Here is a 12,355-nt window from a genome sequence, read left to right as displayed (position 1 = left end):
GTTGTATTACATCTGGATTCTGGAATCTATATTAATATCCACGTCTCCATCTGTACTTGGAGCATGAATTCCTAACATCTAGGCATGTTTCTCTTGCTGAATTAGGCCATGGCCCAGAGAATACTCCAGCAAAGTAAACATCCCCTCTAAATAAAAATATGATTATTATGCCAATATAGTTTCAAGACAAAGTCCATCTCAACAAATCCTTCCAATTGGAAGGCTGCCTCCTCCAAGCCACTTCTTTACAGATCTTCTGAAGCCACCATGAGCGGACAGTAATATACAATGTATATTAGTAAACATGTTAATGATGAACAACACTGGCTTTCTCAAGGAGGACAACAACAGCTGTGAAATACCCAAGAGGTTTACAAGCTTCGGTATATGGCTTGACAACATGATACAATAACCTTACACGATATTAAAAACAGACTACTTCCTTTTGTTTCCTTCCCTCTTGTTGCCTCAGACATGTTCTCATTTGGGATACACTGAGATTATGTTAGACCCACAATAATTTTAGGTATTTTTACTATTGAGTAATTTAATTTTTTAAAAGATTTTATTTACTTATTTGAGAGAGAGAGAGCGCGCACGTGCAGCAGAGAGAGAGGGAGATGCAGGCTCCCCACTGAGCAGGATGCCCGAAGCGGGGCTCGATCCCAGGACCCTGGGATCATGACCTGAGCCGAAGGCAGACACTTAACCAACTGGGCCACCCAGGCGCCCTTGAGACATTTTAATGTGGAGAATTGTCTGGTACCCAGGCCATCTTCTTTGATGCTTACCTCGTCCTTCCTTTCTGGGAACCCTTAGTAACCCTGACTCTGGCTGATTTGATTTGTTGTGTGACTTAAATTATGCAAAAACTTCCTATTCTGTTCCTCATATATATTTTTGATAGCAATTATAGTTAAACTGACTTATCTTCATTGTTGTACCTTTACTTTTCTTCCTGTACTTTTGTTTCATGTCAGAAGGCCACTTTTCCTGGAGAATTTTTTTTTTTTTTTACATATGTCTACTTGTTTCTCAGACACTGTGAGACCTATTTTTATATTTTATTTTATCCTTCTTCCCTGTGAATCCTGTGTCACACACCTGAGCAGTTCGATAGTTTAAGAGCTTCTTTTCTTGGTTGATATTTGCTTTGACATCAATGGGAACTCACATGTGCAAATAAAAACTCTTCTATGGCCAGAATCTTCTTTTAGGACCCATCTGGGTTAGCCAGATAAGTCTGAGAATGGTTTTATATTACTCAAGAAAATTCAACTGTTTATTACTGCTATGTATTCTGAGCAGATTTATATAGGAATGCATTAACAATGTTTAAAAACATTTCATACCATCATATGAAAACATATCTCCCAATTTACAGGTCTTTATATAATAATACCTTGTATGATTCTTTAGAAAGTACATCATTACACAAGACCTGCACAACATTGATGAGAAGTAGTATAGGAATATAGTATCTTTGTCATTGTTAGGTAAACTCACTGAGGCTAACCTATAAGACAAGATCATTTTATCAAGACAGTAAAGGAGAGAACCAGCATTAAAATTTAAAATGTTTTGATTACCAGAAATACAAAGAACAGAAGATGTTGAAATGATTTTTAAAAGACCATAAGAAAAACTGTTTCTGAAAGCCAATTAAACCAATATATCATACTGATATAACTGAAATGATTAATTCGCTTATTCATTATTTACATAAGCAGATATACTAGTATTTATTCAACAAAGATCTATTAATTACCTAATGTATGCCAGAAACTCTGCTACCCACAGGAGCAAATGTAGACATAAATAAAACAAGGCCTGTGCATTATGTGGCAAAGCCGAATAGTGCATAAAACGCTGACTCCTGAAACAGAAAATTTGGGTTTTATATATCCAGAGGCAAACTAGACATTGATATATATCTCTGCATCTTCTATTTTCATAATAGTTATGCGACATAGCTAATGTTTTATGTTAAACACAAGAACAAATTAGTTACAAAAATATATACCAAAAAACTTGATAGAAAAGTTAATAATGCTTTTTTATTTTGAGGTAATTTTAAACAACAAAAAGAGTTGCAAAAATAGTTCAAAGATATATGAAATGTCCAAAAAAAGGCAAATCAAAGGAGAAGGTAAATTAGTTATTCCTTAGGTCTGCAGGTGAGATAGGGCATGGAGAAGAATAGAGAATAACAAATGAGGATTTGTTTTAAGGTATTTCCACTGACAGTTCACTTGTGTTCCAATACTGACGATTGTATCTGTATCTACATCCTTAGGCTTATGTTTATATATTTCTGTGTCCATAATTATGTTAATATCATCTGTCATTTCTAGTGTTTAGGTTGGGAGGGGGATGGAGATGAATGGTCTTACATGCCATTCTGATCCCATCCCTTCACTATCCACCCTTGATTTTTGAATTCAAATATTCTGTCCTAACCAATAACAGCAAGTCAATAGATTGTTTGTCTTTAGGGACCCTGTTAGTGAAAACACTTCACATAGCAGAATGCCTCCCTTCAAGTACACTCCTCCAATTTCAGAAGGCGTTCGTGACAGGTACAGATCTATCTATTAGCTTCTACGGAATGTCCCCAAGCCTCCACCATCCATACCACTCTCCCCTTTACTCAGATATATTCTCTCATGAAACCATCTCATTATATAACTGTACTCCTAAGGAAATGCCTTTTTGTTGGATGTCTTAGCATTCTGCACAATTCGTTCATGAAGAAGTCCAGAAACAAGCAATTCCTTCTTATGCTCATTTTAGATTTTGGAATGGATAAAATTGACCATACCACCCACTCTACCATTTTCTTCACTAATCCAGATATTGAATATATGACAATCAATAAGAGACTGTAGTAGTGTAGCATTTCCAATTTTCCAAACCAACAGTTCTATAGAGACAAAATTGCAAATAATTTTTAAAATATCAAATTAGGGATATTGCCAAGATTGCCAAGACCACGTGAAATACATAAACTGAAGTTTAGGTTTCAATTTTATATTATTAACAAGTTCAGGGGAGGTTAAATACAATGATCCTTTTTAAATATCTTCTTCTGATCATCCCAAATGCATACATAATAATCCCTAACCTGTTTTGATTCAAAATACCCTAAAAGGGGTTTCTAGTCTTAAGATAAACATGACTTTGTAGTAAGGAATTGGTTTTGTTGTTAATATCACCATATTAAAACTCATCAAAATTGAATTTGCCTACCTAGGGTTCAACTGTACAGAAAACTCAACTATCTGTAAGCCCATATAATGACAATAATAATAAGCCTTTTATTTTTTTTTCTTTTTGGCTTTTGGGCAAGGCTCTACCTTATCAGAAATTCCACTGGTTGAAGAGTTAATTATGTCTTTTAAAAACAAGTCCCTCAGGCCTAGACCTAGTGTGCGGTTGCCGTTGTTTCATATAAAACTTTTATAAGTTAGAATGTATGGTTTACAGGCTTCCAAAAAGCAGTTTATTATATAAATAGAGAAGGTCTATGAAAGGCAGGATATGCACATAGCAGCCAGAGGCCTCACAGTTCTAAAACACTAAGCTTATTCTGAAAGTACCAGAACTTTACATCCTGGGCTGTTCAAAATGATGACCATATATGGTAAAGAAAATATTAAAAGATTTTAAATTCTACCCCATATATTCTAATTAAAATCAATGCAATATATAATAAATATCTAAAATATTCTCTTTCGCTAGAACATGTTAAACTTTTAAAGTGCTAAGCCATTGGGAAAATTTATTTATCCAGAATGATTCATGCACCAAGTACTCTTACTAAAAAATATATTTCTGTAATTGTAAAGTATAATTGTTACAGGTTCAAGGACATTTTTTTCTCAAAAGACTATCTTATGAAGTACATGTATCATGTCTTTGTTTAAGAAAAAAATCATTCAATAAGGGCATTAACCAAGGATCAAACCCAAGCATAGGAGAGCACTATGTGTCAGAGATGCTGTGTATCAGCATTAAGACAACAGAGACATTCAAACCAATGGGTTTAAATTAAAAAATAAAATAATTCAAATTCAGTCAAAATGGACAATGTTGTTTGCTGAAATCAAAATGGTTTCTGGTCCTTTAGATCCTTAAATAGGTATTTTTAAAAAGTGCCAAAAATGTTTGCTATTCTGTGACAGAAGAATGTAACAGCATTGAGTTGGGAAGAAGGGAAAGAGAGGTTAATTCTACATGATGACAGGGAGGGTTAAATATGCTTTTTGAAATAGAGACTAAGCTGAATCTTGAAAAAGGAGACAGGGCCATCAGACACAAATAGATACAAGAGGGAAAACTTACTTTAGGCCTTTAATGTGTGTTTTCTAAGAGTGTCAAGGGAATCTTTGAAAGAATGAGTGAGTGAATGTATGCCTGGGAGCATAGTACTGTGTCAGTAACATCAAGGACATAGAAAACACTCCGAAACATTAACAAATTGTCCATCAATCCATTATGATGGAGCCCAGATTATACAGCAGGACATGGTAAAAGGTAAAGATTGTGATATAGGTAGAGTTGAATGATAGAACTCCTCTGTCACAGTTAACTTTTTGAGATCACAATGGCAGCAATGTATAATAAGGAAGACTGATTTGAAATACCACTTAAGCTTTCCAATTGATAAAGTTATTTTTATAATTGGAAATATCTACTATTAGCACAGCTGACAACTACTTGGATGGAGGAGAGTGGCAAAATATTGGGAAAACTCTCATGTAAATGGGAGAAGATTGTCTAATTCTCTACAGTCATACAAAGTGACCATGACGTAATAGTAAAGGAGGTCAAATACTGACTTGATATGAGGGTTGAAAGTGGAAAAGCAGAAAGTGAAGGTAGATCTGCAAGTTGATGGTATCAAAGCAAAAATTGCACTAGACAAAATTAAACAGGCAAGGAAGACTTCATTCAAGGCCATTGCAATAAAGAAGAGAGAAACCAGAGCTCAATCTGAACTCCTCTCTTCTTAGGCAAGGGGATCCTAGATTATCTGTGTTTGCTAACTGGGTACACTCAAAGAAAAAGTGTGATTTTTCCTATTTCCGTAACAGGAGATAGATTGACACCTTAGAGCAAAGTACTGGCAGAAGTTAGGATTTCTCCTCCCCCCTGGGTGACAGGGGGACTATCTCCTGTGAGGATTGTATCTCAAAGGGATGGCTCCCAAGTCCTGGAAATAGACATCACTGGGTAGAAAAGCAGACAAGAGGTATTTTAAAAGACTGACCTCTCAAAGAGGCACGAAAGAATTTCCAAGTTTTCTTATGTAGGTGTTCTAAGAAAAAGAAAGTCAGGAAGACTGCTAACTTCAGTCAAGTGGGGAGAAACATCAAGGTCCTCCTGGTCGATGGGAACAGAGTGATTAAAATGTGACACATGGAGTCAAGCTGAAGTGGTAGTAACGGGAAACCATCAGATACATGTTGGATCAGAAGATAACAAAAATATCAAGAAACTGGGTGTTTTTATGAGGTCTAAAAACAAAGTATACCTAGTGAAAAACAGAGAGGTGAATGTACAGGAGATGGCGATAAATTTCTTTTTTTAAAGATTTTATTTATTTATTTGACAGAGAGAGAAACAGCCAGCGAGAGAGGGAACACAAGCAGGGGGAGTGGGAGAGGAAGAAGCAGGCTCATAGCGGAGGAGCCTGATGTGGGGCTCGATCCCATAATGTCGGAATCACACCCTGAGCTGAAGGCAGACGCTTAACCGCTGTGCCACCGAGGCACCCCAATACTGATACATTTCTATACTGCAATTTAACCATTTTGGAATAAGACTATTTCAGCATCACCCATTGATATGACGTGTGAGTGAAAGTATTAAAACCAAGTTAGAGAAACTGAGGCCAAATTAATCTATTGTAACAGTAAAAAGAGATTTTTGGTTTATTCTTCATGCTAAGCATGTTACATGTTAACTAGCTCTAATCCCCACATTTTGGAAAACACTGCCGGATAACTTTTCTCTCATTTGAACACACTCTTGTAATGCCTCATTTAACAGTACCACTTGAAATCTGGTATAAACTAAATGTTCCGGATTGTCATGATTTTGGAGTATTTGTGGTTGTGTTAATACCTTTCTTTGATGTATTGGTTTTTTGCTTTTAATTTTTATTTCTATTCTTATAGACAGACTGTTAGGGCTTCTAGCTCCTTCCAGATGCCTTTCTCAGCTCTTCTAATGGGGTGTTTTCATCTAAGAAATAAAATAGGCTTGTTGAATTTTAAAGAGACTGGAAATAATTAATACTTATCACTGCTGGGAAGCTGAATGGGAGCGGGGGAGGCAGCAGCTACCTTTACTATACATACTTCTACATATTTGGAATTATTATAATAAATTTATAATTTCTTTTAAGTTGAAAAAGCCTATTTTAAAAAATAGTATAGATTAACTGCTTTCAGGGAGTACGTAAGGGACATCCCCCTGGCAAAAATCAGCGTTAATATATAAGCTTTATGGCTTCCTTTCTGATAGGCCAGAGGCCTTCTTGGTGGCTTTTCAGTTTATTCAGTACCCTCTAGATATGTGAGGTTACCAAGTTTTTCAGTCCTGCAAACATAGGGCATTATTACATGCACATATTTTCTAATTTCAGAAGACAAGAAGAGTGAAAAAAGATTTTGAGATCCAATAGGTTCAATTATTTAGCAGTGAAGTGGTTAAAAAGCTCACTGCAGCTAATTTTGATGTGTTAGTGTTATTTGCACTTGAAAAATGTTTTCTCTTGTCATCACTACGGAGTATCTGCTCTTCTCATATTATGCAGAACAAAATCTCTGTCAGAATAGGGAAAAACATCAATTATTAATTAGACATGAATTATTCCTAATCTACACACAATGCCTAATCCCTGGTTCACAGAAATGCAAATTGGGCTTCAAAAACAATATGTTAACAAGTCATTTGTCTGCAAAAGACACGAGCCCAAGTTCAATATAAAATATAGAACAAATACTTCAAGCTCATTTCAAGGAATATGCTGATGGAAGGTTATCCAGAACAGCAAGGAAATGGAAAACCAGGCAAACAAAATACCCACAAGGTGAACTTGCTTTCTGGTGCATGAAAAACAACTAGTGTGTCTACTGTAGCCATTTTTCAATTCTTCAAAAAAGTTAAGAATTAACTGGAAAATGGTACTAATATATTCTTCACTACGAATCGTAAAAACAGTAAATAAATAACAAAGGAAGCAATGATGGCTTTAAGAGGCCCAGAAAATGAAAATCCTCTGTATTACCTGTGATTGTCTTCCTGTGGTCCCTGGGACCTATAACAGACTCAGAAAGCATGGTTAGGATAAAGCCCCTGTTCCAGACAGGGTGGCTCACGTCCTGTCGCAGGCAGGTGCACTGCCCACTCTCGAATCTCTAGTCTGTTGCCCTGTGTTGATTTCCTAGTCACTTTTCTCATGCTTTCTATAAAGCATTCCCAGTCTTCCTCCATTCCAAATTCTTTTTTCAAAGACCTGTGATACTGATTTTCGCAAAAGTTTCACCTAGCCCTCTATACAGGCAATCCCTGCTTTGAGCAAGTTCACCTTACATGGCTTCTTTTTTTTTTTAATTAGTTTCAGAGGTAGAATTTAGTGATTTACCAGTTGCCTACAGCACCCAGTGCTCATGACATCAAGTGCCCTCCTTAATACCCCTCACCCTGTTATCCTTCCCCCCACCCACTTCCCCACCAGCAACCCTCAGTTCATTTCTTCAAGTTCAGCATCTCTTATGGTTTGCCTCCCTCTCTGTTTTCACAGTACTTTATTTTTCCTTCCCTTTCCCTAGGTTCATCTGTTTTGTTTCTTAAATTCCAACTAGGAATGAAACACTGCTTTGCTTTCACAAAAGACCTACATCAGTACCTGTTTTAACTAACTGAAAGAAATCCAAAGAGGATTTTCACTTTTTTGAAAAAAGGGCAAAAAGTGAAAATAGCATTCAGTACTTGTTTTGCAATGAGCCATTAAAAAGGCAGTGCGCACCCCGAACAGCGACAGTAACATCACCCAGCTCCTTCGCCAGAAACTCCACTCAGCATCTCACCATCAAGCACCACAGCTTTGAACTGTGTCTGTGAACATGCGTGCTATACCTTATGTCCACTTCTTTTGTACATCCTTTAGCAAAATGTGTACTAAAGTATCAGAAAAGCCTAAAAGAGACTGGTTTATAGGTCTAGGAATGCTCAAAAAATTTCCATGTAAATTAATGGTAATTGCTTCTTTGCTTTATGCCATGTCAGCTGACAAAAGTTTTCATAGAAGCACTCTTTCAGACACAAGGGGAAACCTGTACTCAGCTGAATTACAAAAATAACACTTTCCTGTACCTCTTAAAGATTTCCGACTCCTGAAAAGAGATCTTTTGTATCCTTCCAAACTTCAAACACAAATCTCTATTTTGGTGATCCTAGGATTTGTTTAGATCTTCAACACAAATGTTCTTAAAAATCTTTTTTTTAATGATTTTTATTTTGTTATATTAGTCACCATGCAATACCATCCCCAGTTTTTGATGCAATGTTCCATGATGCATTATTTGCGTATAACACCTAGTGCACCATGCAATATGTGCCCTCCTTAATACCCATCACCAGCCTATCCCAATCCCCCACCCCCTCCCCTCTGAAGCCCTCATTTTGATCAAAATTTGCTTCGTCATACCAGAGTCCCCATATTCCATGTGTGTACTCTGCTTTTCACCAACAGTGTTTGAATTTTCCCAAGCACATGATGAAGTTTCTATACCTATAAATGCATCTCTACACCAAATGGAACCCCCAAACTCAAGTTCAAAGGAAAAGACCCGCCACCTGTGTCACTAAACAGTCCGGCCAGACTCTTTTCCTCCTCTGCTCTGTCCAATTTCCCCAGTGCAATTGCTAGTACAGTGATGAATGCACAAATGGAAAGAATGCAATACTGCACATGATTGATTGCATGGCAAAAGGAGAAACCTACAGAAAACCCCAAGCTGGGAACTTATTTTATATCATTCCCTGTTGCTGCTCAGTCGTGAATGCTGCTGTGATTCATTTTCAACACTTTGAAATCTCTTGGTATTTGTAACATGCTCTGAACCAGATATAAATTGATTGCTCAGCCCTACCTTTTTTTTTTCAATTTTTTTTTTTTTTTACTAACATTTAGCAACGCGCTTAATATTGCTTACATATAGCTTTTATTTTTGCTCAGGGGGGAAAAAGATAGTTTTGCCTCATGAAGATTATGTAATTTAAGAGAGTATTGTGTGGTTTCTGTAATGTAATCAATTCTTATGTGTTAGAGAGCATGGCTCACTGAAAATGTAAGATAACTATGTATATTTTTGGAATTGAATTATTCCAGCACATTTTTTAAAGGAATATATAGGTACTGAAACACATAATGTAGTTTAGAAGTACAAGTTTTCGTCACCACCAGGAGATGAGCTATAAAACAGAATGGAGCCCAACCATGATTTCAGTAAGTGTCCCTTGATATGTAAATACACACTCTCTCTCTCTCTCTTAAAGAGGAGACTAGCTTTCAATGTAGGACAGTCTATTAAAAAAATATTGCTCATTCAAGCATAATAGAAGGTAATCAGAGTCCACTAAATGGTAAGACAACATATGAATTTTCTTTCCCTCATCAAAGGACCAAATATTTATTGGTTTGGGTTTTGGCTAATTGTACCACATGAATGAAATCAGTTGCTTGTTTCACATATGCTCCAAACACACGAATCTTAATAAGCAGTTTAGGATTCAAAGGCCCACTTGGTAAAATCAGGCCTCGTTGACATTTTTGCTTTCCAGAATTTTAAAAGACAGCTTGCTATCTTGCCTAAGTGTTTCCTCTAGGTAGCAGCCTATTAATGCAGGAACAGATTGCTTATTCCACTGGTAGCTGGTAGGAATCAAGCAATTTGTAAAAGGATTTCTCCATAGATTAGCTTTTTTCAAGCATGAGTTCTTTAGGTGAAGAATTGGGGCAATATGGCTCCTAGAGCTCCTGGAACAAGCATTCTATGTTACCTTAACTTCAGCCACTGAATATTTTTTTTAATATAACATTTAATGCCTCCCCTCAAAAGCTAGATATATTGTGGCCACATAAGGTGTATTATGAACCTAGGAAGTGTTGAGCTGCAGTTACAACTTACTTAGCAAAGAAAATACTATCTCAAACCTCCACATAGGTTCTCAACAAACCTAGAAATGATTTATCAACACTTTGGACAGTACAGTAGTATCACTGCATTTCTAAACCAGAATGAGTGAGTGTCTTCGATATGTGCTATGGTTAAACACTGAGTTCCAGTAAATGCATATTTTATTGGTGGCAAAAATCCTGCAAATCAGCACATACTTTGAAAAAAGAAAAAAAAAAAAAAAAAGAGTCTACAGCATTTATCCTGATTGGAATTTTGCCTCTTCCCCCTACAACATATGCATTTTAGGCAAGTCATTTAAACTCTCAGAGCCCCAGTTATCTAATCTATAAAATACAGAAGCTAATATCTATTTTGTTAGACTTAATGAAGTAACACGTAAATTATATATCTTCTATTAAATACTAACAAGTGAATAAATGGAGTTTTATTGGTTTAACCACAAAGATCCTGAATCCTCCAACCTTGGGGGTCACTCTGTCCTTTAAAGGATTAGAACCACATTGTGTTTATTGTGGGGGTAGGAATCCCAGTGCCACATTTTTCTACTGAGTATATAGAGGGGTGGAAGGGCTGGTTTAGGATCTTCTGAAATCTCACTCTGTATTCAACAAAAGCTTGAATTTAAATATCTTCCATAACTTTTCTCAATTTCTGAGAATTCTTTTTCACCACCCCATTTTATACCATCATCAAGAGACTCTTTCTTCATGTGTTATCCCTAAATGATCATCTGCCAACAACACAAGCCTGTTCTCTGTAGTATTTTCACTGAATTTTTGTGGGTAATGAAAAGTAATTTTAGCATAAAGCAAAATGCAACTTTAAAATAAATGGCAGACAGGGGCGCCTGGGTGGCACAGAGGTTAAGCGTCTGCCTTCGGCTCAGGGCGTGATCCCGGCGTTATGGGATCGAGCCCCACATCAGGCTCCTCCGCTATGAGCCTGCTTCTTCCTCTCCCACTCCCCCTGCTTGTGTCCCTCTCTCACTGGCTGTCTCTGTCAAATAAATAAATAAAATCTTTAAAAAAAAAATGGCAGACAAAACTGTTCCTAGAAACATATCACTCAATCACCATAACAAGGAATTTCTTATTTGTTTTGTGACCAATATAAACGGGTCTGATGCCATGCTGGTGTGGCTTTCTATTTCTCCAGACTTGTCCTTTATTCTCCAGGTCTTCCAAATCTATTTCTTCTCAAACTGCCATGAGACAATTCTCAGATTCCTGTACTTCAGTGCAAAAAAAGACTTTTCCTCTGAAATTCATCCCTATGGACACATTAAATATCCATCCACACCCCTTTATATTTCCCAGCCTCCTATGCAGTTAGACTGAAATCATGTGACCACTCTGGCCAATTGGTCATGAGTGGAAATGATGAGATTCACTTTAGGGCCAAAAATTTAAGAGCCAATGTACTTCCTCTTTATCTTCCTTACCAAGCTATTCTTGAGGACATGAACTCCATGTGTAGACTATAAAATACAGAAGGGCAACTGAACATGTATTAGACCTTGTGCAAGCAAGAAATAAACATTGTTTTAAACCACTGAGATTTGAAGCTTTTATTTGACCTTCTTATTACTAATATAATTCTCTCCTGAGATTAGGCCTCTGGAAAAGACCCAATATTCACAGACAGGGATGTCAACTGACCTGATCTCATGAAAAAACAAAGCTCTCTAAAAGAATTTATCCTACAGCAGTGACTTCAAACTCCTCAAACTGCAACCATCTTTTAAAAAATCTTTATAATTATTATAAAGAATTATTAATGGGGTGCCTGGGTGGCTCAGTCCGTTGAGCATCTGACTCTTGATTTCAGCTCAGGTCATGATCTCAGGGTTTGGGGATGGAGCCCCCCCCCCCCCCCCCGCAACAGGCTCAGCACTCAGTGGGGAGTCTGCTTGAGATTTCTAGTCCTTTGTAGTCCTTTTCTACCCTTCCAAACATGTTACCTAGAACAATTCAAGACAAAGAACAAGCAATCAATACTTTTGTGATATTGATAGTGACAAAATTCTAGGTTGTGCTTTTAAAAATTTCCCTATGTTTAGGAGTAGCTGTCAATCTCCTAGAAAGATGATTCCCAGTTGATACCAGTGTGTCCTTTGCTAAAAAGTTTTCATCCCAAAAAGA

At 36.8% G+C, this 12,355-nt stretch overlaps 1 long non-coding RNA gene across 10 annotated transcripts in view; it reads right to left on the bottom strand.

The window, feature by feature from the left end:
* Window positions 1–12,355, bottom strand: part of LOC123781326 (uncharacterized) — a 1,008,785-nt gene that overhangs the window by 427,747 nt on the left and 568,683 nt on the right. The window contains exon 4 of one of the 10 annotated variants that reach the window (XR_015727463.1): window positions 1,769–1,876. The exons of the other annotated variants lie outside the window; for them this stretch is intronic. This is a non-coding gene — a long non-coding RNA (uncharacterized LOC123781326). The remainder of the gene's footprint in view (window positions 1–1,768; window positions 1,877–12,355) is intronic. 10 annotated transcript variants of the gene reach the window in all.

This window comes from Ursus americanus, chromosome 18 (genome assembly GCF_024610735.1).
Source record: "Ursus americanus isolate L20-20 chromosome 18, mUrsAme1.1.p, whole genome shotgun sequence".
In the NCBI taxonomy this organism is placed as follows: Eukaryota; Metazoa; Chordata; class Mammalia; order Carnivora; family Ursidae; genus Ursus; species Ursus americanus.
This window is presented reverse-complemented; position numbering and strand designations above follow the sequence as displayed.